Genomic DNA, 27,561 nt, shown 5'->3' on the forward strand with positions numbered 1-27,561 from the left:
GTCTTTTTATCTGGTCTAAATTGTTCTCCTGAATCTGGCATCGTGTTTTTGTCCCTGATCTTTCCTGTTTCTGAGATACGGTCCCTCATCACTGGATGTAAATCTGGTCTTGTTAGCCAAGGAGGCCTTATACTCAAAAAGACGCCTACAGAGAAAAAAATTAAGGCTTACCAATACTTGGCTATCAATCCTAGATTTACATACAAGGAAGAAGGGGCAAAATCTCAGGAACAAAAAATAAACAGATTCAGGTGAACAGCGGCAATTAGGCTAGGTAAAATATTACTTATTTCTGGCAAATGACCGGCCCACTTGAAAGTGAACCTGACTGCTGATCCATGCTAACTGAACTATGGGCAGCATGAATCAGACACTGGCTCTGTAATTTTTTCCAGGTATATTTTATTCTAGAAAACCTTGGGACCATGCTCGGGTGACTAGTCCAAGAGGCAGGTCCCTGACTTCTTCTCCTTGCCCGACTCTTCTATAGTGACAAGTCATTCCCTATCCACATACACATCCGTACGGAGAGCCCTATCACCCAAGGGGAGTCACACAAGGAGAACTTGCATCTTGGACTAGTCACCTGAATGGCATGGTAGTTCAGACAGCACAAATCAGTTTTCAGGTTCCCTGTAAAAATCATAAACACATGAGGACTTTGATACTGTATTATACTTTATTTTCCTAAGAATCATAAATACCTAAGGACTTTGATATATTATACATGGATTTCTTAAGAATCATAAAAACATAAGGACTTTGAAATTATATTATAAATTATTTTCTAAAACGACATCAATTCATAAAGTAGCTATGATGGTGACAGACACTTCATGTAGATGCTTCTCTCTCATAGGAACAAAGGATCAGGCATGTAAAAAAATTAGCATTTTTTGCTTTTCCTATCGTTGTTTCTTCCATCCTCCACAAACATTAGATCATCGGTCAATGCTGCCTGAATTGGAGATTTTGCAAAAAATTTCAAAATGTGTATGGACAGAGTTAGTCTCACTGTAGCTCTTATAAATACCTTAACTAGCTCGCATAATGGCCCTGATTCATCAATACTAGTGTTTTGAATGTCTGTCTTGATAATCAGCGTGCTGGAATAAGATAAGCTGAATTCATTAACCCTTTAAGGACCAGGGAATTTTTATTTTTTGTGCTTTCATTTTTTCTTTCACGTCTTTAACCCCTTTACCCCCGAGGGTGGTTTGCATGTTAGTGACCAGGCCAATTTTTACCATTCTGACCGCTGTCACTTTATGAGGTAATTACTCTGGAACGCTTCAACGGATCCCACTGATTCTGAGAATCTTTTTTCGTGACATATTGTACTTCATGGTAGTGGTAAAATTTCTTCAATATCACGTGCGTTTATTTGTGAAAAAAATGGAAATTTAGTGAAAATTTCGCAATTTTCAAAATTTGAATTTCCATGCCCTTAAATCAGAGAGATATGTCACACAAAATAGTTAATAAATAACATTTCCTACATGTCTACTTTACATCAGCACAATTTTGGAACCAACATTTTTTTTTTGTTAGGGAGCTATAAGGGTTAAAAATTGACCAGCGATTTCCCACTCTTCCAACAAAATTTACAAAAATATTTTTTTAGGGACCACATCACATTTGAAGTGACTTTGAGGGGCCTTAATGACAGAAAATACCCAAAAGTGACACCATTCTGAAAACTGCACCCCGCAAGGTGCTCAAAACCACATTCAAGAAGTTTATTAACCATTCAGGTGCTTCACAGGAATTTTTGGAATGTGGAAGAAAAAAATTAACATTTATTTTTTTTCACAAAAATGTTACTTTAGACCCCAATTTTTAAATTTTTGCAAGGGTATCATTAAAAATGAACCCCAAAATTTGTTGTGCAATTTCTCCTGAGTAAGCAGATACCCCATATGTGGGAGAAAACCACTGTTTGGGCGCACGGCAGGGTTCGGAAGGAAAGGAGCGCCATTTGACTTTTTGAATGTAAAATTTGCCTGAATAATTAGCGGGCGCCATGTTGCGTTTGGAGAGCCCCTGATGTGCCTAAACAGTGGAAACCCCCCACAAGTGACCCCATTTTGGAAACTAGACCCCTCAGGGTACTTATCTAGATGTGTGGTGAGCACCCTGATCCCCCAGGTGCTTCACAGAAGTTTATAACATGAAGCCATGAAAATAAAAAGATCAAACTTTTTCCACAAAATTGATGTTTTATTTTCACAAAGGTAAGAGGAGAAAATGGACCCAAAAACTTTTGTGCAGTCTCTCCTGAGTATGCCGATACCCCACATGTGGGGAAAATACACTGTTTGGGCGCACGGCAGGGTTCAGAAGGGAAGGAGCATGGTGTGACTTTTTGAACGCAAAATTGGCTGGAATTGAGAGCGGACGCCGTGTCGCTTTGGAGAGCCCCTGATGCGCCTAAATAGTGGAAATCCCCACAAATGACCCCATTTTGGAAACTAGACCCCTCAAGGATTTTATCAAGGGGTATAGTGAACATTTTTAACCCAGAGGTATGACACAGAATTTGATAACATTAGGTCATCATATTGAATAAGTTGTCGTTAGTGTTGAGTGCAAGTGCTCACTAATTTAGTTTGCCTTGGGTACTCGGATATGCACCATGTAACATGTGACATGCTCGAGTCCCCGCCCCGCATGTTTCACGGTTGTTAGACACCCCCCCAAAAAAATGCGGGGATCGCTCGTGCATGGCAGGCAATCCCAGCGAGTTTTTTTGGCCGCGAACCATGTGGGGCGGAGACTCGAGCATGTCACTCGAGTACCCAGGATACTTGGTGCATACCTGAGAACCCGATGCAAACTCAAGAAGCGAGCACTTGCGCTCAACACTAGTCGCCATATCATCATCTTTTTTTTTCTTTACTTTCGAAAAAATCCCAACCCTAGCAAAACCCCAACCCTAGCACAACTCCAACCCTAGCACAACCCCAACCCTAGCACAACCCCAACCCTAGCACAACCCTAGCACAACCCTAACCCTAGCACAACCCTAACCCTAACCTTAGCACAACCCTGACCCTAACCCTAGAATTTATTTTTTACGCCGTTCCTCATGCGGTATAAGTGATTAGACGACTTTATTCTTCAGGTCGGAGTGATTACAGCGATGCCAGTTTTATAGCGCGGTTTTATTATTGACCGCTGTCTCACACTAAAAGACGTTTCGCTATTTTTGCAAATACTAGTTTTTGCATCGCTATATTTTGAGAGCTATAATTTTTCCATATTTCGGCCAACAGAGTCATTTGATGGCTTTTGTTGATGTTTTTATTGGTACCATTTTCAGGCACGTAACATTTTTTGATCGCTTTCTATTCTGATTTTTGGGAGGCAGAGTAAACAAAAACCAACAATTCAGGAATTGTTTTTTTTTGTTTTTTTTTTATGCCGTTCCGTGTGTGGTAAAATTGATAAGGCAGCTTTATTCTTCGGGTTAGTACATTTACACCGGTACCACATTTATATTGTTTTTCTATTTTTTGGTGCTTTTACACAATAAAAGCTATTTTATAGAAAAAAGAATATTTTTTGCATCGCTTTATTCTGAGAGCTGTAACTTTTTTATTTTTTGGCTGATGGAGCTGTATGGTGGCTTGTTTTTTGCAGGACAAGATGACGTTTTCAGCAGTACTATTTTTATTTATATTCGTCTTTTTGATCGCGTTTTATTCCATTTTTTTGTTTGGCGGTATGATGATAAAGCATCGTTTTTAATTTTTTTTACCGTGTTCAATAAAGGGTTAACTAGTGGGACAGTTTTATAGGTCAGGTTGTTCCAGACGCGATGATACCAAATATGTGTACTTTTATTGTTTTTTTTTCCATCATAATATTTATTGATGGGTACATTATATTTTTATTTTTGGGGGATTCTTTTTTTGATTTTTTTTTATATTTTTTTTTTAAAAAAAAAATTCTAATTTTCTAACACTTTTTTTACTTTTATACTTTGTCCCACTATGGAACTTTCACTTTTTTAACACTGATCGCCTGTATAGCATAGGGATGGAGCACCTTCCCTGTGCTATACAGGCTGTCAGCGCTGCAGAGGCAGAAGATACTTTGATTGTGCACTGCGCATGATCAAAGTATCTTCCGGCTGTCTGGTGACCCGGATGTTGTCATGACGACATCCGGGTCACCATGACAACCACGGGACCTGGCCTCAGACAGCGCGGGACGCCGGGGAAGAGGTGAGTACCGGCGCTTATCTCTGGAATGCTGAGATCGACTTTGATTGCAGCATTTCGGGGGTTAATGTGCTGGAAGCGGTGCAGGACCGCTCCCAGCACATAGCATCGGGTGTCAGCTGTGACAATCAGCTGACACCTGGCAGTGATCGTGCCCGCACAGCCTGTGTGCGGGCGCAATCGTCAGGACGTATTAATACCTACCTGGCTCTTAAAGCCCAGGGCGCAGGTACGTATTAGTATGCCCTGGGCTGCAAAGGGGTTAAAGAGCCATAGCCTTTTTTTCATTTTTCTGTCAATATAAATGTGTGAAGGCTTGTTTTTTATGAGACGAATTGTAGTTGAATGGCACCATTCATTTTACCATATAATGAACTGAAACAAGGGAAAAAAATTCCAAGTTTGATAAAATGATTAAAAAAAATGTGTTTTTTTATTTGGGGTTTTGGGGTTTTACTGAGATAACGACTTTTGCGTTTTCATTGGCTGTAAGCCATAATCATAAACATTATCAGAAATAAACACTTGAAATAGATCACTCTGTTTGTAATGACTCTATATAATATGTGAGTTTCACTTTTTGTATTGAAGAACTGAAGTAATTTAACTTTTTGATGATATTCTAATTTAATGAGATGCACCTGTGTGTGTGTGTGTGTGTGTGTGTGCATATATATATATATATATATATATATATATATATATATATATATATATACATATACTTACATACAGTACAGACCAAAAGTTTGGACACACCTTCTCATTTAAAGATTTTTCTGTATTTTCATGACTATAAAAATTGTACATTCACACTGAAGGCATCAAAACTATGAATTAACACATGTGGAATTATATACAGTGCCTACAAGTAGTATTCAACCCCCGGCAGATTTAGCTGGTTGACACATGCGGAATTAACTTGGCATTGTGACATTTGTACTGTAGATCAGCCTGGAAGTGGGAAATGCACTGCAGCAAATTTTATTATTTTTTTTTTTTAAAACGTTAAAAGTTAATTCAGAGTGTCATTTATTATTCAACCCCTCAAACCACAAGAATTCTGTTTGGTCCCCCTAAAGTATTAAGAAGTAGTTCAGGCACCAAGAATAATGAGCTTCACATGTGTGGATTAAAGATCTCTTTTGCCAGCCTTTTCTGACTATTTAAGACCCTCACCAAACTTGTGAACAGCACTCAGACATGGTCAACATGGGAAAGACAAAGGAGCATTCCAAGGCCATCAGAGACAAGATCGTGGAGGGTCACAAGGTTGGCAAGGGGTACAAAACCCTTTCCAAGGAGTTGGGCCTACCTGTCTCCACTGTTGGGAGCATCATCCGTAAGTGGAAGGCTTATGGAACTACTGTTAGCCTTCCACGGCCTGGACAGCCTTTGAAAGTGTCCTCCCGTGCCGAGGCCAGGCTTGTCCGAAGAGTCAAGGCTAACCCAAGGACAACAAGGAAGGAGCTCTGGGAAGATCTCATCGCAGTGGGGACATTGGTTTCAGTCAATACCATAAGTAACGTACTCCACCGCAATGGTCTCCGTTCCAGACGAGCCTGTATGGTACCTTTACTTTCAAAGCGTCATGTCAAGGCTCGTCTACAGTTTGCTCATGATCACTTGGAGGACTCTGAGACAGACTGGTTCAAGGTTCTATGGTCTGATGAGACCAAGATCGAGATCTTTGGTGCCAACCACACACGTGACGTTTGGAGATTGGATGGCACTGCATACGACCCCAAGAATACCATCCCTACAGTCAAGCATGGTGGTGGCAGCATCATGCTGTGGGGCTGTTTCTCAGCCAAGGGGCCTGGCCATCTGGTCCGCATCCATGGGAAGATGGATAGCACGGCCTACCTGGAGATTTTGGCCAAGAACCTCCGCTCCTCCATCAAGGATCTTAAGATGGGTCGTAATTTCATCTTCCAACAAGACAACGACCCAAAGCACACAGCCAAGAAAACCAAGGCCTGGTTCAAGAGGGAAAAAGTCAAGGTGTTGGAGTGGCCTAGTCAGTCTCCTGACCTTAACCCAATTGAAAACTTGTGGAAGGAGCTCAAGAATAAAGTCCACATGAGACACCCAAAGAACCTAGATAACTTGGAGAAGATCTGCATGGAGGAGTGGGCCAAGATAACTCCACAGACCTGTGCCGGCCTGATCAGGTCTTATAAAAGACGATTATTAGCTGTAATTGCAAACAAGGGTTATTCCACAAAATATTAAACATAGGGGTTGTATAATAATTGACCCACACTTTTATGTTTAAAATTTAATAAAATTCAACTGAGCAACATAACTTTTTGGTTTGTAAGATTTATGCTTCTGTTCATAAAACCTACTCTCGTTTGCAGTTTGAAGGCTCTAACTTATTTGCATCTTATCAAACCAGCTAAATCTGCAGGGGGTTGAATACTACTTGTAGGCACTGTAGTTAACAAAAACGTGTGAAACAACTGAAAATATGTCTTATATTCTAGGTTCTTCAAAGTAGCCACCTTTTGTTTTGATGACTGCTTTGCGCACACTTGGCATTCTCTTGATGAGCTTCAAGAGATAGTCATCGGAAATGGTCTTCCAACAATCTTGAAGGAGTTCCCAGAGATGCTTAGCACTTGTTGGCCCTTTTGCCTTCACTCTGCGGTCCAGCTCACCCCAAACCATCTCGATTGGGTTCAGGTCTGGTGACTGTGGAGGCCAGGTCATCTGGCGTAGCACCCCATCACTCTCCTTCTTGGTCAAATAGCCCTTACACAGCCTGGAGGTGTGTTTGGGGTCATTGTCCTGTTGAAAAATAAATGATAGTCCAACTAAACGCAAACCAGATGGAATACCATGCCGCTGCAAGATGCTGTGGTACCCATGCTGGTTCAGTATGCCTTCAATTTTGAATAAATCCCCAACAGTGTCACCAGTATAGCACCCCCACGCCATCACACTTCCTCTTCCATGCTTCACGGTGGGAACCAGGCATGTAGAGTCCATCCGTTCACCTTTTCTGCGTCGCCCAAAGACACTGTAGTTGGAACCAAAGATCTCAAATTTGGACTCATCAGACCAAAGCAGATTTCCACTGGTCTAATGTCCATTCCTTGTGTTCTTTAGCCCAAACAAGTCTCTTCTGCTTGTTGCCTGTCCTTAGCAGTGGTTTCCTAGAAGCTATTTTACCATGAAGGCCTGCTGCACAAAGTCTCCTCTTAACAGTTGTTGAAGAGATGTGTCTGCTGCTAGAACTCTGTGGCATGGACCTTGTCTCTAATCTGAGCTGCTGTTAACCTGCGATTTCTGAGGCTGGTGACTCGGATAAACTTAGCCTCAGAAGCAGAGGTGACTCTTGGTCTTCCTTTCCTGGGGCGGTCCTCATGTGAGCCAGTTTCTTTGTAGCGCTTGATGGTTTTTTCAACTTCACTTGGGGACACTTTCAAAGTTTTCCCAATTTTTCGCACTGGCTGACCTTCATTTCTTAAAGTAATGATGACCACTCGTTTTTCTTTACTTAGAATTTGTATTATGGCAAGAAAAAAGCAGCTAACAGTCTATTCAGTAGGACTATCAGCTGTGTTTCCACCAGACTTATGCACAACACAACTGATGGTCCCAACCCTATTTATAAGGCAAGAAATGCCACTTATTAAACCTGACAGGGCACACCTGTGAAGTGAAAACCATTTCCGGTGACTACCTCTTGAAGCTCATCAAGAGAATGCCAAGAGTGTGCAAAGCAGTCATCAAAGCAAAAGGTGACTACTTTGAAGAACCTAGAATATAAGACATATTTTCAGTTGTTTCACACTTTTTTGTTAAGTATATAATTCCACATGTGTTAATTCATAGTTTTGATGCCTTCAGTGTGAATGTACAATTTTCCTAGTCATGAAAATGCAGAAAAATCTTTAAATGAGAAGGTGTGTCCAAACTTTTGGTCTGTACTGTACATACATACATACATACTAAGCATAGACGACTCAGAAGGTTATGATAGAAGAACAGAGTTCCTCTGTATCCTGGAGCAATTTTATTACCTGTGAATTTGAAACTGGGTATCTATATTATTTTCAAAAATACTGTTACACGCACTCTGCTAGGTTCAGATAGGGCGAGACGGCTTTCATGAATTCGTTGGAATCCTGGGGGAACCGTTACTCGGGGCGACCATAGGCTGCAGCTTCTCTCAGGCACATGATAGATTTAGTTGCTGACCAGACACATCTGACAAGAGACTTTTTCAACAGTTTTAACAGTGGAATTTAATCTGAAGCACGGCCAGTGCAATTCAGGGATATTACAGCAACAATCTTCATTACAGTACAGTCTCATAAAGCAGACACAGTAACGTCAGTCTCTTCAGTAGCATAATTCAGCACAGATTAGATCTCTTAGCTGCACGTTTCTATGCATAAACAGCAGGCTTTTCCTTCACAAGGACTCACTACTACACAGCATTCTTTATCCTGCATGGAGATGGAGGGGGGGAGGGTTTGATGAGGGAGATGATCCCTATGACACAATTCCTTCCAGTCCTTATCTTTCTGCCCGATAATACTCCACATTATTAGCTCAGGGAGTCTATCTGACCTGTGTTTAGCTTCCCTCCTGACCTGAATTCTGTTCCCTTGTCTTCTGTGAGATACATATCACACACCACCTTTCTCTACGGCTCCAGCCAGAACAGTAAACAACTCCTCCACAATCTCCCTGGGATATTGCCATTTCCCTACACTGCAAATGCACTTCTTCACCAATGTCAAGCTGTCTATATTCCAGCCAACATTCACTCCACACCTTACTTTTGGCAATTCCCCTTGGTCAGAAGTGCAGAAGTGTGCGTGAATGATGTCAGGGGTTACCTACCAGTTTCCGTAGTTGGTGGGGCAGTAAACCCTCTGGAGTCCTTTCTGATAATAATTTTCAAACCTTCTGCCAACTGAAACTAGAAAATAGTCGAAAATTACATACACACATGACAAGATTCAAATATACTACATACTACATAATGACAGGAAACAAGAAAAATATTCTATTTCAGTTCCTGCAACACAAAGTGGCCCAACAATGATCAAACTGATATGGAGGTACAAAGGTTATTTAAACATTAAACCAAAATTATATTTGCAATTAATGTTCTGCCCATGAGCACAACCGAACCTAGAGAAATTGTCACGAGGGTGTTGGGACTATGGGTGCCAACCAGGTCCCTATAACTAGGGGCGCCCTAGTCTATCCTTGTCCCCCGGATTACTCCTGAAGGTGGAGGCGCCGGGTTCACGTACCTTGCTATGCTCCTATATCAACCCTTATCTGTTCTCTCCTCCACCCAGGGTAGTGGGATGCTAAAGTGTATAGGAACACACTAACCAGACAAACAAGGGAAGATGAACAGGGATAAATGAAAATACCAACCATACAAAATACACACACCAAACAACAGAGTGGGACACAGGGGAGTTAAAGGAAGGAGAAACCAAATAGGAGAGGATAAGGATGTGCACACAGTAGTGATGAGCAGGTACTTGTTGTTCGAGTTGAGCAAATTGGAATGCTTGATCCAAGCAATGAGCCCAATGCAAGTCTATGGGAAACTCAAGCATTTTTCTAGCGGCTCCCCCGGCGGTCTTCAGAACCCTAAAAGTTGCCCAAAAGATGGGAACAGTGCTGAAATGACATGGGAGCAGCATGCAGACCCCTGGAGGCATCTCTGACTCCCAGGTTACTGTTGTGAGCAAGGTTGTCAGAGTATTACGCCACTTTTATGGACTCACAATAAAACATACAAAAACTAAACCAAAATGGATTTTCCTGGGAAAAATGTTAAGGAATATCCTTTCCAGGGTAATGACTTGTATATAAGGTAAAATAAATAACCAAAAACAAAAATGCTCCTCCACACTTTGGGCTTAATAGCATTTTTGATGCATTTTTGCACTTTTGCATTGCTTTCAACGGTGAAAAAAACATTCACCGGTAAATGTCATTTTAACATTTTACTACCTTATCTGGCCATGTGGTGTGTGAGACATGATTAGACACATCCATACATTGCTGAAAAGATATGGGAACAGCATGGGGAAGACCTCTAGAAGCATCTGAGGTCACTGCCTAAAACCATATTCATCAGATGTGATCCTATATTACTACGGTAATAATACAGACATTTTTGGCAATGTGACAAATATTAAACTCCATTTAAAATGGGCAAGGGATGGGGAAGTGGATGGTGATGGTGCACGCAGAGGCCGAGGTCGTGGGCAAGATGAAACTGTGCATGCTGAGGGAGCACAACAAACACCCACATCATGTCGAACTACCTTCCTGTCCCAATTTCTAGGGGGCCGCGGAACACCACTCTTGAAGGCAGAGCAGTGTGAAAAGGATGATGGTTGGATAGCAGTTAATTTACCACCAACACCTCCCTGTCTTCCACACGGTTCAGTCTCAGTAGCCATGAGTCTGGACCACATTATTATTATTACTTTAGCGCCATTTATTCCATGGCGCTTTACATGTGAAATACATCGCAAAAACAATTACAATAATCTTGAACAAAAATGTGACAGCGACTGCTACAGGAGAGGAGAGCACCCTGCCTGCGAGAGCTCACAGTCTACAAGGGATGGATGAGGATAGAGTAGATGAGTATAGAGCTGGTCGTGCAGCGGTAAGGTGGAGCGAGGGTTACTGCAGGTTGTACGCTTGTTGGAAGAGGTGGGTCTTCAAGTACCTTTTGAAGATTTCAACAGTAGGTGGAGTCAGAAATGTTGCGGTAGAGAGTTCCAGAGAAGGGGGGATGCACGGGAGAAATCATGTATGCGATTGTGGGAAGAGGCGATAAAAGGAGAGTAGAGAAGGAGATCTTGTGAGGATCGGAGGTTGCATGCAGGTAAGTACCGGGAGACTAGGTCACAGATGTATGGAGGAGACAGATTGTGGATGGCTTTGCATGCCAAGGTTAGTGAAGGGACTGACAGAGAGGAGAGGCCAGGGAATAGTGAAGGGACAGGTGGATTAGTCAGGCAACAGAGTTTATGATAGATTGGAGGAATGCGAGAATGTTAGAAGGGAGACCACAGAGCAGGAGGTTGCAGTCGTCGAGACGAGAGTTGATGAGGGCGTGCACTAGTGTTTTTGTAGATTCGTGGTTGAGGAATGTGCAGATCCGTGAGATTTTTTTACTTTGAGTTGGCATCTTCCTCACTCGGACGGTACATCTCGCTAACACATTTAACTGGGTTAATATTTTGGAAGCAGGGACCCAGTGGGACCCTGAGACGAAATACCTCCTCCAGATGCAGAGGATTGCAGGTCCTGAGTCAATAAGGGTTGCCCCTACATTCTAAAGCTACTGCACCACCTCCTCCTCTTCAGCCTCCATCTCCATCACTTGATTAATTTTTTCAGAAGTTATTCTAGATTATGTACTTAAACTTTGTGTGTGTCAATAACAATAAGCAGGACTGTATGCTTAGGTGACAAACCGCACACCTTTGCAGAGTTGTTGAAAGATGTATCAGAGAACCTGGTGGTGGCTCTGAAGCTAGGCAAGCTCGCACACTTACCATGCCTGGCCCATGTGCTCAACTTAGTGGTTCAGCAGTTTCTCAAAACCTGTAGCTAAGAGCCTAAAGCTACCAACCATAAAGTAGTATAGAGCAGGGTAGTGAGTAATAAGAAAAAAATTAACCTTTATTAATGTAATATAAAAGAGTAAAAGGCTCAAAAAGGACAATAACAAAAAAGACAAATGACAACACATATAAAACCAGTGATAAGCTCCGGGATACACGGACCGTACTCCAACGAATGGTGAGATAGTTCCTTTCTCATATTTAATTGCTGTGTTACCTCACTTGGTGACCACTGGTTTTATATGTTGTCATTTGTCTTTTTTGTTATTGTCCTTTTTGAGCCTTTTGCTTTTTTATATTACATTAATAAAGGTTAATTTTTATCTTGTGTCTGAAAACCTACCCGAATCTGCCAGAGCAGCTTGTGAAAGTACACCGCGTGTGTGCCCATTTCAGAAAGTCAGCTCCAGCTTCCGCCGCCCTGGCACGGCTTCAGCAGCGTTTGCAGCTTCCAGCTCACCGACTGGTGTGCGATGTGACCACGTGTTGGATATCAACAATGCAGATGTTTGAAATGATTTTGAGCAGCAGAGAGCAGTTGCTGAGTACCAGCTTCAGCACATCCGTCGGCATTCAGATCAGCCTCCGCACATAAGAGCTGATGAGTGGGCATGGATGTCTGACATCTATGCCATCCTTCAAACTTTGAGGACTCCACCATGATGGTGAGCGGCGATGACGCCATAATTAGGGTCACCATCCCGCTTCTCTGTCTACTGAACCGCTCGCTGCTCACAATTAAAGAGGAGGCATTGCAGGCAGAGCAAGGAACTATACAGGGTGATGCTACTCAGCCCAGCCTCATCTCATCTCAACGCGGATTGGGTGATAATGAGGAGGAGGAGGAGAAAGAGAACACGGACAGTCATCCTCTTGGTGAGAACAGGGAAGTCTTGGCTGTTGGCAGTCTGGCACACATGGCCGACTTTATGTTCCGCTGCTTTTAACGTTACCATCGTGTTGTACGCATTTTGAGCATTACAGAAAACTGGCATGGCACGAGAGAATTCTTGGAGACGGAGATGTGAGGTTCTGATTAAGGAGAATGTCAATCTTAGATCAGTTGCAGAACGGAGGGCACGGGAGGGGTGATACACAGAAATGAGGGATGAGATATAGGGCGGTGCAGAACTGTGGAGAGCTTGGGGGGTGAGAGAGATGAGTTTATATTGTATTCTGTAGTGATTGTTTAACCTAACCAGTGCAAGGACTGGCAAAGGGTAGAGGTGTCGGTGAAGCGGCTTGATAGAAGTATGACCCTGGCTGCTGCATTCAGAAGGGATTGAAGAGGAGACAGTTTGTTTAGAGGGAGACCAATTAGAAGAAAGTTGCAGTAGTGAATAAGAGCGACAGTAAGGCTAAGTTCCCACGATGCAGAAATGCTGCTGATTTTTTCTGCATCTCCCTGGCAGGAAAAAAGCATGCGGATTTTACATGCGTTTTTCCTGCCAGGTAGAAGCGTTTGTCAACCGTTTTTGCATGCATTTCTGCATGCAGGTTATCAAGCGTTTTTCCAAGCGATTTTAGCATCACTTGGAAAAGTGCTTGACAGCTTGGTCACACTATATAAATCTATGCAACCGACATGGATTTATATAGTGTGACCAAGTTAATAGTTAAAAAAAGAATAAAAATGGTAAAAAATAAAAAAAAAAACATTATACTCACCTTCTGATGGCCCGCGGTCTTCTCTCCGGTGCGTCTGATCTCTTGTACGGATCGCGGTGGTGTAAAAGGACCTTCCATGATGTCATTTAGTCATGTGACAGGTCACGCGACTGCTGACGTCGTTTTTTTCTAAAAAATTTTCGGCTCTGTGCCAAAGATCCGGACGTAGCAGCGCTTTGGACACATATTTTTTGCTGCATCCAAAACGTTGCATTCTATTGAATGCAGGTAAATCCACATGTGTTCACTGAACCATGCGGATTTACCGCATTCAATACTTTTTAGTGGTCAAATTTCTGTTGCGGACACTAGCGACTCTGCAAGAGAATTTGATATGCTGCGGTCCTGAAAGACATGCTGCATGTCAGTGTCCACGGGTGATCCAAAGACTCAAATGCATGCATAGTGGACATAGGATTTCTAGAGATCCCATCCACTATGCTGTAACATCTGGATGCTGCGGGTTTAACGCTGTATAAACACGCAGTGTCAAACCTGCAGCGGCTCCTGACCGTGGCCACGTACCCAAACTCACCCGCAGCATATCAATTTCTGTAGCGGACATGATAATCTCCACTGCAGATTTTGACCAATTGAAGTGTCATTATATGCGGTGGATTCACATGTACCGACAAAAGTGCGACATTACAACACCGCGTTTTAGATGCAACAAAAATATGCTGCGTCCAAAGCACTGCTGAGTGCTGATCGGGGAGACGTAGCGGCTAACGAAACAGCTGTGAGCTGTTAATTATGGAAAAAAGAGAGGGGTCGCTCACTGGTCTATTCGGGTGCTCTGAAGAAAAAAGTAATCTAAATTGCAAAGAGAACTTCGGCACTCCATACATGAATATATATGAAATATTATATCTAGACTGATGTCACTTTAAAAAATGAAAGTTTTTTGCGCATAATTTGGCCAATTTATGTGTGCCCATCAACCACGACAAGGTCACCTTCGTATGATGGGTAACTATGCTACGCTACACTGGATATGCCACTCTTGGGCTGTAAGCCTGTATGGACAATATGTCTCTGCTTGGGCTTTAAACCTACAATGTATGGGCTGGTAGAGCTAGTTAAAACCACCTGTGAATGAATAGAAGGAATTGGTGGGAGGGACGCATGGTCAGAAAAAAGGCTGTCAAACTTCCAATAGTGTGAACACGTACCTGCTGCAATGTCCCAGGAGCGGGATCCCAAAAATGATTAATAGAAAAAAGAGAGGGGTCGCTCACTGGTCTATTCGGGTGCTCTGAAGAAAAAAGTAATCTAAATTGCAAAGAGAACTTTGGCACTCCATACATGAATATATAAGAAATATTATATCTAGACTGATGTCACTTTAAAAAATGAAGGTTTTTTGCGCATAATTTGGCCAATTTATGTGTGCCCATCAACCACGACAAGGTCACCTTCGTATGATGGGTAACTACTAGTGTTGAGCGAGCACTAAAATGCTCGGGTGCTCGAAGCTCGGGCCGAGCTCGCCGTAATACTCGGGTGCTCGACCCGAGCAACGAGCCCAATGTTAGTCTATGGGAGACTCGAGCATTTTTGCGGTGGCACCCCCGGCAGTCTTTTAAAAACCTAACAAGTGCCCAAAACGATAGTGACAGTGCTCAAATGACATGGGGACAGCATGGGGATCACCCCAGGAAGCATTTCTGACCCCCAGGTCACTGCTGTCAACAACGTGGTCAGAGGTATTAAGCCACTTTTACGGGCTCACAATAAAACGTTCGAAAACTAAAGTGAAACTTTTTTCCTGTGAAATATGTTAAGGAACATCCTTTCCAGGGAAAAGACTGGTGTATGAGTTAAAATAAATGACCAAAAAACAAAAATACTCCTCCACACCTTCGGCTATTTTCACAAGTAGCATTTTTTATGCGTTTTTGCACTTTTGTATTGCTTTCAACTATGACAAATGCATTCACCGGGAAATGTCATTTTAACATTTTACAACCTTATCTGGCCATGTGCTGTGTGACACATGCATAAAGTGCTGAAAAGACATGAGAACAGCATGGGGAAGACCCCTGGAAGCATCTCTGACTCCCAGGTCACTGTCTAAAAGTGTGCCCATCATAAGTGATCCTTGCCGCATCAGAAGATGCAGACTTGCAACTATCCCCATGCAAGTTCTAGTCCCAGGGCAGTGTTCAATTGTACCTCCCCCATTCCTTGCAATACAAGCGCAAGTATGCAGCCTGCCACCCACCCACCCCCAGGCTGCAATACCATACTGCTTGCTTGCTTGAACTTGAAATTGGGCCTTTTAGGCATGTGGAGGCGGAATCTGGCCACCACGTCATGGCTGTGTTGGCGGCCTGGAATCCATACTCAGTCCCCAGCCGCCCGGCGGCCGGGTGTCCATACTCGGTCCCCAGCCGCCCCACGGCCGGGTGTCCACACACGGTCCCCAGCCGCCTGGGGGCAGCCGGGTGTCCATAAACGGTCCCCAGCCGCCCCTATTTCTCCTTGGAACATCCCCCCACACACTTTTCTTAGCCCGGCCTGCTTTAGGCAGCATTGGACGAGCCCACCAGAGAACCAGACTCCTCCGGTGGGCCCTGACTTCTCCATCGGTGGAGTTGAGAGTGCCAAGGTGAGGAGCATGATGATGATGACAGAAGTTACCATCTGCTATGTTTTCTTTTAATGCAAGTGTAAGTGTGCAGCCTGCCACCCACCCACCCCCAGACTGCAATTCCATACTGCTAGCTTGCACTTGAAATGGGGCCTTTTAGTTTGGAGGAGGCCGAAGCTGGCCACTACCTCATGGCTGCTTCGGCAGCGAGGTATCCATACTCAGTCCCCAGCCGCCCCTATTTGTCCTGGTGTGCCTTATACATAAGATTAAGCGCGTATTCCAAAACATTACCTGTGCCCTCCCCAGTGCATTTAGTGGGAAGGAGAGCCTATTCCACTGTAGTGTGTGCATGCCAGACCCCTGTTCATGCTACATGCCAAGATGCCTCCCACCTTGCACCTGTCGTTGCAGACTTGCAACTATCCCCATTCAAGTCCTTGTCCCAGGGCAGTGTTCAATTGTACCTCTCCCATTCCTTGCAATGCAAGCGCAAGCATGCAGCCTGCCACCCACCCACCCCCAGGCTGCAATAGCATACTGCTTGCTTGCTTGCACTTTAAATTGGGCCTTTTAGGCATGTGGAGGCGGAATCTGGCCACCACGCCATGGCTGTGTAGGCGGCCTGGTATCCATACTCAGTCCCCAGCCGCCTGGTGGCCGGGTGTCCCTGCTTGCTCCCCAGCCTCCAGGGGGTGGCCGGGTGTCCATACTCGGTCCCCAGCCACCCCTATTTGTCCCGGTAACCTTTCCCACACTTTTCTTAGCCTGGCCTGCTTTAGGGCAGCATTGGCCGAGCCCACCAGACTATCAGACTCCTCCGGTGGGCCCTGGCTTCTCCATCAGGGGAGTTAAGAGTGCCAAGGTGAGGAGCATGATGAGGATGATAGAAGTTAGCATCTGCTTTGTTTTGTTGTAATGCAAGCGCATGTATGTAGTAGCGGCTAGGCCTGAGGTGGTCAGCGTTTTGGCGCATATCCTACCTCCTCCGAGGATTGCTGGATGTTTTCCTGCTACTATCCAAGTTCTATGACTCCCGTTAAAACAAAGCTTCAGGTGATAAATGATGGATGAGGTAGTGGCAAAGGAGAAAGAGCAGGAGGAACAGGGACCATTCACATCAATATCAGGCCAGTCAACCACATATGTCTTGTAGGATATGTTTCTGTAACAAAAGGAGCGGTTCGGCTACACAGTTATAGGGCATACAGTGAGTGCAATGCCTACCAAAAATTTCGAGGCACTCCAATGCCCCTTGGAAATGACTTGGAGGTCAGAGGGCGTTGACTAAACCTTTTTTTCCATTTATAGCAACTGGGTCTCCTGTGCACTGTTGGCCTAACCAGTGAATGGAAGGCTTTCCAAAAATTATGAGGAACTGCAATGCCCCTTACAAGAGCCATGTGTGGCACCCCAGGGGTCTGCTCACCACAGTAATAGAGATATTACGTCGGAGAGCAAGTGGGAGGTTTCCTGGTCAGGATCCCTTAAGCATGCAACATCCTCCTGCCCCAGTCCTGGGAGGGGAGAATTCTGCCCTTATAAACTGGATCTGGGGCGGGGTTGAGTGAGTCAGAGAACAGAGAACAGTCAGAGTCAGAGTGAGAGCAAGGGAAAGTAACAGCAAGGAGCTCTGTAGGAGCTAGGAGCTAAAGACCAGGGGCTGGAAGCTGAGCAGAGCTCGCCCTGGCAGAAGACAATAGGAACCGGACACAGGAGTCCGAAGCTGTGAGGACTTATATATCCAGCAGCAGAAACCAGCCGGCAGGGGATTTCAGGTCCTCTGGCCATAGAAGTCCGGAGGCTCAGTCACAAGCAAGGGACCAGCACCGCCGTCGTGGAGCGGAGGCTAACAGAAGGCCCCAAGTCACCAGCCATACGGGTGAGCACTACACGGTACACTCAGGGACGTGGGCTACTTCTACCCGCTTACAGCAAGGTAGCCAGGAAGAGTGCAGACAGACGGGGAGGCCTACAACTCCACCTGGCCAGGGGAACTCCTGCTTGCTCACAGACTGACCAGGCATCTTATGCTAGCCAGTACTCCCGGGAGGGTCTACCTTATAATCATCAGTAAAGACCCTGAACTGCACTGCAAAGACTCTGAGTCGTTCCTGCTGCGCTCGTGCACCATCACCCCCATCATCCACACTCACTGCCCTGAGGCTATACTCCTTATCCCATTCTCTGCTGTGCACACAACACCAGCCTCAGTGTTCTGCCTCGCAGCGGTGGTACTCCCTGACCGCAATCCACGGGTGGCGCAGTCGGACAATTAACCTCAAAACCTAAGAAAGACTGCCACTGGTTTGACCAGCCTGAGCCACGGGACCGGGTCACCGCCACGGAGACTACAGACCCCAGAGACCCAGCACTGGGTATCCCACACACGTGTACACACGGCCCAGGGGGCGCGTCACATGCAGTACAGCATATTACAAACATAAGTCCCATTATTGGGGAGTGGGTCTCCCACAGTATTTGCTTATGCCTTGCAAGCAAAAGCTGCTAAAAATTAGGACGGAGCAACTTGCAATGCCCCTTACAAGAGCCATGCAGTACAGCATATTACAAACATAAGTCCCATTATTGGGGAGTGGGTCTCCCATAGTATTTGCTTATGCCTTGCAAGCAAAAGCTGCCAAAAATTAGGACGGAGCAACTTGCAATGCCCCTTACAAGAGCCATGCAGTACAGCATATTACAAACATAAGTCCCATTATTGGGTAGTGGGTGTCCCATAGTATTTGCTTATGCCTTGCAAGCAAAAGCTGCCAAAAATAAGGACGGAGGAACTTGCAATGCTGGCACCCTGGTGGTATAGTGGTGGTGGAGGCTGAGGATAAGGAGAAGAAGATAAAACAGCCGAAACGAGGAAGTGTATACCCATGTATGGGTGTGAAGCGGTGCATGTGAATACACCTCCCAAAATAACACAGTGGATTTGACTTTATGTTACTCTGCTGTCATTGGTGGTGATGAGAAGTCTGGCCCAATCCAGCCCTTGTTCATTTTGATAAGGGTCAGCTTGTCAGCATTGTGAGTTGACAGGCGAGTGCGCTTATCAGTTATAATTCCCCCAGCGGCACTAAAAACACGCTCCGATAACACGCTAGCGGCAGGGCAGGCCAGGACCTCCAAGGCGTACAGAGCGAGTTCATTCCAAGTGTCCAGCTTGGATACCCAATAATTAAAAGGCACAGAGGAATCACGGAGGACGCTGGTACGGTCGGCAAGGTACTCCCTCACCATCTTTTGAAACTTTCCACTCCTTGTGAGAGTACCCCGCGCTTCAGGGCCTGTAAGCTGGGCGGGAGTCAGAAAACTGTCCCAGAACGTTGACAGTGTTCCCCTGCCTCTGCTGGATTGGAGTTGCATCTCTCTCACCTGTACGCCTTGGTTCGGCAACGAACTGTGACCTCTGCCGCTAGCGTGTTCAGATGGGAATTTTTTTAAGAGTTCTGCAGCAAGGGCCTTCTGGTACTGCCCCATTTTTGTAGACCTCTCCACCTCAGGAATAAGAGAGTGAAAGTTCTCCTTGTAGCGGGGGTCTACAAGTGTCACCAACCAGTAATGACTGTCACCCAACATTTTGACAACGCGAGGGTCACGGTTAAGGCAGCGTAACATAAAGTCAGCCATGCGTGCCAGACTGGTAACGGGCAAGATTTCCATGTCCTCACCAAGATGACGACTGACCATGCTCTCCTCCTCCTCCTCCTCCCCCCTGTCCTCAGGCCACCCACGCTGAACAGACGGTATGACACTTGTACAGGTACTACCGTCTACAACGCATGATAGCAGCTGCTGTTCTTCCTCCTCCTCCTCCTCCTCCTCTCCCTCATTGTCCCCCAATGCATGTTGGGATGAGATGAGGCTGGGCTGTGTGTAATCGCCCGCTACGGCTTCTTGATCCATCTCATCATACTCTGGCTGCAATGCCTCCTCTTTAATTCTCTGCAGAGAGCGTTGCAGAAGACAGACAAGTGGGATGCTGACACTAATGATGGCGTCATCGCCACTCACCTTCTTGGTGGCCTCCTCAAAGTTTGTCAGGATGGTACATATGTCAGACATCCAGGTCCACTCCTGACGTCTTATGTGTGGAGTCTGACCTGAATATCGACGGCCTTGTTGCAGCTGGTACTCCACAACTGCTCTCTTCTGCTCGCAAATCCTTTGCAACATGTGGAGGGTAGAGTTCCAATGTGTGGGGACATCACACACCAGTCGGTGTGCACGAAGCTGCAAACGCTGCTGCAACACAGCAAGGGCGGCGGAAGCTGTAGCCGACTTGCGAAAATAAGCTGACAGGCGGCGTACTTTCACGAGCAGATCTGGCAACTCGGGGTACGATTTAAGAAACCGCTGAACCACGAGGTTAAGCACATGAGCCAGGCATGGTACGTGTGTGATCTCACCTCGCCTCAGAGCCGCCACCAGGTTACGGCCATTGTCACACACGACCATGCCGGGATGTAGGTTCAGCGGTCTCAGCCACAGATCTGCCTGCTCTTTCACAGCTGTCCACAACTCTCAAGCAGTGTGAGGTTTATCACCTAAGCTTATCAGTTTCAGCACAGCCTGTTGCCGCTTGGCGGAGGCAGTACTGCAATGCTTCCAGCTTGTAACTGATGTGGTGATATCTGAGATGGAGGCTGAACAGGAGGAGGAGGAGGATGCGCAGGAGCTGTACACTGTGGGGGCATCTCTGACTGACATAGGGCCCGCAATCCTCGGTGTGGGGAGGATGTGTTCCGTCCCAAGGTCCGACTGGGTCCCGGCTTCCACTATGTTTACCCAGTGTGCCGTCAGAGAGATGTACCGTCCCTGGCCACAAGCACTTGTCCACGTGTCCGTTGTCAGGTGCACTCTCCCAGTAACTGCGTTGTTGAGGGCACGGCAGATGCTTCGGGACACGTGCTTGTGTAGTGCGGGGATGTCACACCGGGCAAAATAGTGTCGGTTGGGGACCGAGTACCGAGGGACGGCCACTGCCATAAGATTGCGGAAGGATTCCGTCTCCACCAGGCTAAAAGGCAGCATTTCCAATGCAAGCAGTCGTGAAATGTGCGAATTTAGGACTGTGGCCTGTGGGGCGTTAGCTGCGAATTTCCGCTTTCGTTCAAAGGTCTGGGATATGGACAATTGAACGCTGCGGTGGGACGTGGACGTGGACGTTGATGCTGTTTCTTGAGAAACTGCCATAACAAGTGAAGACTGAGAGGAGGGGGCATCTTTACATGCAGTATGGACAGGGGATTGCCTTGCACACACAACAGGGGGTTCTATTGCACGCACAACAGTGGAAGAAGCAGTGGTGACACCCGCTGACACTGGTCGTGGATCCTGGGTTTCGCCCCACAAAGTCGGGTGCTTTGCTGCCATGTGCCTGATCATGCTGGTGGTGGTCAGGCTGGTAGTTTTGTTACCCCTGCTGATGCTGGCATGGCAGGTGGAACATATGGCCTTTTTGGGGTTATCAGCAGAGTCTTTAAAAAAATTCCAGACTCTGGAAGACCTACCGCTTGTACTGGCAACGTCCCTCGTGTTGGTGTTACGGGGAACGGTTGCCTGCCTTCTGTCTGCGGCCACCACACTGCTTCTTCCTGCCTGTTGGGGTACTCTGCCTCCCTCCCCCTGTGTGCTGCTGGCCTCACTCTGCATGTCCTCCTTCCACGTTGGTTCAGTTACTAGATCATCCACCACCTCCTCCTCTTCCACTTGCGCACCACGATCCTCCTCCTCACTTCCTGGCAATTGTGTCTCGTCATCGTCCACCTCTTGTGACAGATTGCCAACGTCGACTTCCTGTGGCCGTGGCTGTTCAAATATTTAGGCATCACAACATGGGATCTCCTCTTCCACCACTTCAAGCGTATCAGGCGAGGGGCCCAAATATGGAAATGGACCAGTGAACAGCTCTTCAGAGTGTCCAAGTGTGGGATCACTTGCTGTCTGACGACACTCGGCATGGTGGGAGGAAGGAGCATCAGGGTGAGGAGGAGTATGCGGTCGAGACTCACGGCTACTAAGAGTTGACCGTGTGGAAGACAGACCGGAGGTGGTGGTGCCCAGGTAACTGGAAGTATTATCTGCTATCCAATTAATAACCTGTTCACACTGATCAGTTCTCAATACTGGTGTTGTTCTGTGCTTCCCTAGTAATTCGGTCAAGAAGTGGGAGCGAGAAGATGTGGCTGTTGGTTGTGGCACATTTTCACCTTGGCCAAGGCCCTGTCCTCTGCACGAACCATCACCAGAACGTCCACTTCCACGTCCCTTGCCACGCGCCTTGCCCATTGTAAATGAAGTAAAATAGCTTACACTTGCACTATCAATGGAAAAAGGGTAATAAAGAGTAGATTAGAACCGTGGAAGAGGAAAACCACAGTTATTGTTTACTGGGGTATACCACACTTTTTTAAATAGAGATATTTGCGGCTGAACAGTGAGCGACACACTCAAACTGCTTTTTTTTTAGATACCAAAGGCCCAAAACTGGATAGTACAGCGATTTGACCCGTGGAACTGCGAAACCACACTGGGATGTCGGGCCTACACAAGACTATTTTCAACAGATATATTTTTGTGTCACAACAGTCAGGAGACACTACTGTTTTTCTTTACGGAAAATATACCAAAACCTGAATAATAGAGATTTTTTACCGTGGGATGGCAAAACCACAGTTATTGTTTACTGGGGTATACCACACTTTTTTAAATAGAGATATTTACGGCTGAACAGTGAGCGACACACTCAAACTGCTTTTTTTTTAGATACGAAAGGCCCAAAACTGGATAGTACAGCGATTTGACCCGTGGAACTGCGAAACCACACTGGGATGTCGGGCCTATACAAGACTATTTTCAACAGATATATTTTTGTGTCACAACAGTCAGGAGACACTACTGTTTTTCTTTACGGAAAATAAACCAAAACCTGAATAATAGAGATTTTTTACCGTGGGATGGCAAAACCACAGTTATTGTTTACTGGGGTATACCAGACTTTTTTAAATATATAGATTTGCGGCTGAACAGTGAGCCACACACTCAAACTGGTTTTTTTTTAGATACAAATGGCCCAAAATGGATAATACAGAGGTTTGAACCGTGGAAGTGCAAAACAACACTTCTGTTTCTCTAGCCTACACCAGACTATTTTCAACAGATATATTTGTGTCTGAAAAATCAGAGACACGCTTTTTTTGGGGGGGGGCACACCAAAAGGTTAATAAGATGGGTATTTGTACAGTGTGAAGGAGGAAAAAAAAAGGAGGATTTAGATGAAAAAAAAAGGATTTTTCCTGGCCCCCGACACCTGGTGCTAAGTCCAGCAATTTCAGCAACAGGAGCACACAGGACTGTAATGCAGCGTTTGCTGGTATAACCACTGTGTCTCCTATACAGCCTGCCTGCCTGGTATCTGGGATGGATATTAGTCCTGAAAAGGACTGTTTGTTTGTTCTGGCAGCCTTTACAGACCCTACACTATTTCGCAGTTTATATCTCTCCCTAAATCAGCAGCGCTGTCCCTACACTGTCTAATCCGGAGCGACTGTGTCCAAGATGGCGGCGCCCGGTTTTAAATACTCGAGGTGACGCTGTGCGGCCAGCCAATCACTGTAATGCCCACAACCAACATGGCTGCAGCATTACAGTGACTGGCTGGCAATCCCTGCATGTTCATTGGCTCTGTAAAGAGCGCCAAACATGCAGGGCGGAGACCCGAGCTCCCGCCCGAGTAACCCGGAAATGCTCGGTGCTCGCCGAACATTCCGAGTAGCGTGATGCTCGGGCGAGTACCGAGCAGTGTCGAGCATGTTCGCTCAACACTAGTAACTACGCTACGCTACCACTGGATATGCCACTCTTGGGCTGTAAGCCTGTATGGACAATATGTCTTTGCTTGGGCTTTAAACCTACAATGTATGGGCTGGTAGAGCTAGTTAAAACCACCTGTGAATGAATAGAAGGAATTGGTGGGAGGGAAGCATGGTCAGAAAAAAGGCTGTCAAACTTCTAATAGTGTGAACATGTACCTGCTGCAATTGTGGCGCCCAGAGGATGGGGACTACTTGGCGCCCGGGCCTTGATGCCTGGTCTTGGGGGATGTCGCGGTGGTCGGCTACCAGGCCCGTACCCTGGGGTCTCTCTTAAAAAAAAAGGGGAAATGAAATGTCAAAGTTCGTGACGCCACCTGTGGTGTCTGGTGTGGGTCACCAGCGCTGCGGCAGTCTGCTGAGGCCGGTGTTGTGGCAGCTTAGATGGTATCGCTCCCCACAGGTGGAGCAGGGCCTCAGGGCAGCATAGGAGGGGGGATGCAGGACAGAGGGGACCCAGCCGGGTCAGAGCAAGAATGGGAGCACACAAGAAAGTCACTTCTGTACCTTTGCTGGAATTAGTTCAGGGACACCCCGGAGCACTGTAGGGTGAGGGGTGCACGTCCGGATTCTCCCCAGTGAGCGGGTGTACGGTCTCCTGTTTCTTGCCTCTCTGTAGTAAGTTTCTGACCTGCCTGGAGCTAGGCCTAACTTGGTTTCTGTCCTGCACCGGCTGACCTTGTGGTAGGGCCTTCTTTTGGAGAGCACTCTCCCAGCTTGCGGGGCCTGCGTGACTCCTGGCTCTGTTACGTATCAGCTCTTGGGTGATCCTGGGACCTGAAGTCTTCCAGGGGTCTCCGGTTGTCTCTACAGGGGGGTGTATACAGCCCTGTAGACGCGGACCCGGTGTCCGGTATATGTGACGCGCCCCCTGTGCCGTGTGTGGGGGAATACCCGGAGCCGGGTCTATGTGTAATGCTAGGGGTTGTAGTCTCCGTGGCGGCGACCCGGTCCCGTGGCTCAGGGTGGTCAAACCAGTGGCGGATCTGTTTATTTGGTTTTGTAATGTTTAGATGTCCGACTACGCCACCCGTGGATTGCGGTCACTGAGAACCGCCGCTGCGGGGCAGACCGCTGAGGCTGATGTTGTGTGCGCAGCAGAGGGTAGTATAACTCCCCACGGGAGGAGTATAGCCTCAGGGCAGTGAGTGCAGATGGTGGGGGTGATGGTGCGCGGGAGCAACAGTAATGACTCAGAGTCCAGTGATGCAGTCCAGGGTCTTTACTCACAGTTTTACACTCCAAGCCACTTCTGCAGGTAATGGCTGCCCGCATCGTACTGTTCTCACCAGGCGAGGGGCTCGGCCAACTCCCAGGTACCTTTGGAATGCTTTTCAGGACCCCCTTCGTGTGTCCTTTCTTTGGCCCGTCATACCCCACAATTGATCACGTTTCTGTCTAGCTGCCTCGGGCCTTGGCGGGCAAACGTATGTTTCGTTTCCCTGGGCCCTATATGGTGCCTTTCTAACGGGTGTAGTGAGGGGCCGTAACACGTGCAATGCCACGGCCTCTGGTGACTAGCTGAGGGTAGTTGCTCTCCTCCACTAGATGAGAGATCCGGTTCCCTTTCTTGGCCTGACCCCCCTACTCTGGTAGCTGTGGGCGTACGGTGGCGGCTGGCCGGTCCGCACCCCTGGGGTCCCTTCACTCCACTCCTGGAGCCTCCTCCGTTCCTCTCCTCCCTTTCTTCTCCTCCAGCCCCAGGCCTTGAGACTTGGTCTGCCTGCGGACCAGAGCCCGTACAGAGCCCCTGCTCCCAGTCTCCTTCTCCCTCTCACTTCTCTCTCTCATTTCTTTGACTTCAAGATGGTGCCCACCTTATATACTCCTCCTTCCAGTGCACCCTGGATCTACTCTCCCCACCCACACACTACCGGGTTCCCCCTTTCTAGGTGTTCCCTCCCCCCACTCCAGCCAGGGACAGGGGCAGTTGTGAGCACTGTCGCCCTGCCCCCCGGAAATGTGGTGTAGTGGGTGTTAGGGTCCTGAGCCACACTCCATCCTTACCTGGAAGTGAGATATCACACCTCTGTAGCGACCGAACCCTCGGGGCGCTACATTCCCCCCTGGTAAATCACAGCACGTCCGCGGGCTGGAACAGAGCAAAAGACAAACTGTCCCAAGACATGCAAGTTTTTGAATGCATTCACTTATAAGACTATAAACACGATAACTTCTTCCCTTTATGGGAGACAAATGGTCTCAAAACGTTTCAGAGTATTAAAACATTTCTAGCATAACACAATTTTATCAACATTCTTGTGACGACGTCCTTTCACCAGGTCACAGTTCATTCTGCGGCCGGTTGTTCACACCACCATAACAAGGTGCAATTATTTTACATGGGAGAGTTTTTAGGGAAATCATCGTCCTCTGCCCTAATGTCTTTATACCCTCGTGGGTAACTAAATAAATGGGAGATAACTTTTCAGAAAATCAGCACACAACTCTTCAACAGCCTTTCACCCCGACGGGTAACTATTTACAGTTCAGTCCCCAACTACTATACTTCAGTAGTGGTGCTCCCTTCGGGGAGGCTCTTGTCCACTATAGCCTGGCCCAGCCGGGTCTTCAGCGCTGTAGGGTGAAGAACTGCTCTTTGTCTCCACCCTGTGGACATTCAGGGCATACCAGCCCCTCTCACCTCTGTGCCTGGTGTAGATGACGTGATCACCCGGGTACAGGTCTGGGGCACGCTCGCCCGGGATAAGCAGTTCTGGCATGAGGACCAGGGACGGTGCAGCGCAAGCTGCATCCAGGACAGGGACATCACTCCTACCTGCTCCCGCGACCGCTTCAGCTCGGCCCATCACCTCCCGATCCATGAGCAGCTCCGCCGGGTCTTTACTCACAGTTTTACACTCCAAGCCACTTCTGCAGGTAATCCTTTAATGCACCCCTCTAGGATCTGTGGCACTATTGCACAGCAGGGTGTCACATTCCCCCCTAGTTAAACTCAGCACTCCGAGGCTGAAGCATATTTTGTAAACAATAATAAGCAGTAACAATCTTCCCTTTATGGGAGGTTAGGACACTTTGAAAGTTGCATAACCAAAACATGAATAAATATATATTTGCATTCAAAAGCTGTAGGCAGTGAGCAACCAGAAAGTCCAAGTCTCTTCCGGAGTGGTTGCTCAAAGGGGCACTCCAGGGAGTGCAAATATGTACAAAGAAAGGCTTTGGGCTGCACATAGTCCTCAGCCACAGAGTTCTTAGATACCCATAGGGTAATGGAAAACAAATAAGCAAAGTGTCCATATCACTTGAATTGTCCATTCAGGAAAAAAATACATAAACTAGATGCATATTTAAAGGCAATACACAGTATAATATACAATACACCACAATACCTCAGGGCTAACTATCTACATTTGTCAGAGTTTTAACTATTCACTATACCTGACAGGGGGTTGACCTCTCGTGCTACGTGTCGATCTGCGTAGTACGGTGGTCTGTGAGGTATCAGTGTCTGTATTATCAGTTACCCTGTCTGCTCTTCGTGTGGGTAAGTTGTAAAATTGCCTTAACCTCTCTATGGGACTGGCAAGTGTACC

This window comes from Phyllobates terribilis, unplaced genomic scaffold (genome assembly GCF_046119375.1).
Source record: "Phyllobates terribilis strain yellow unplaced genomic scaffold, ASM4611937v1 Scaffold_2__4_contigs__length_985480577, whole genome shotgun sequence".
In the NCBI taxonomy this organism is placed as follows: domain Eukaryota; kingdom Metazoa; phylum Chordata; class Amphibia; order Anura; family Dendrobatidae; genus Phyllobates; species Phyllobates terribilis.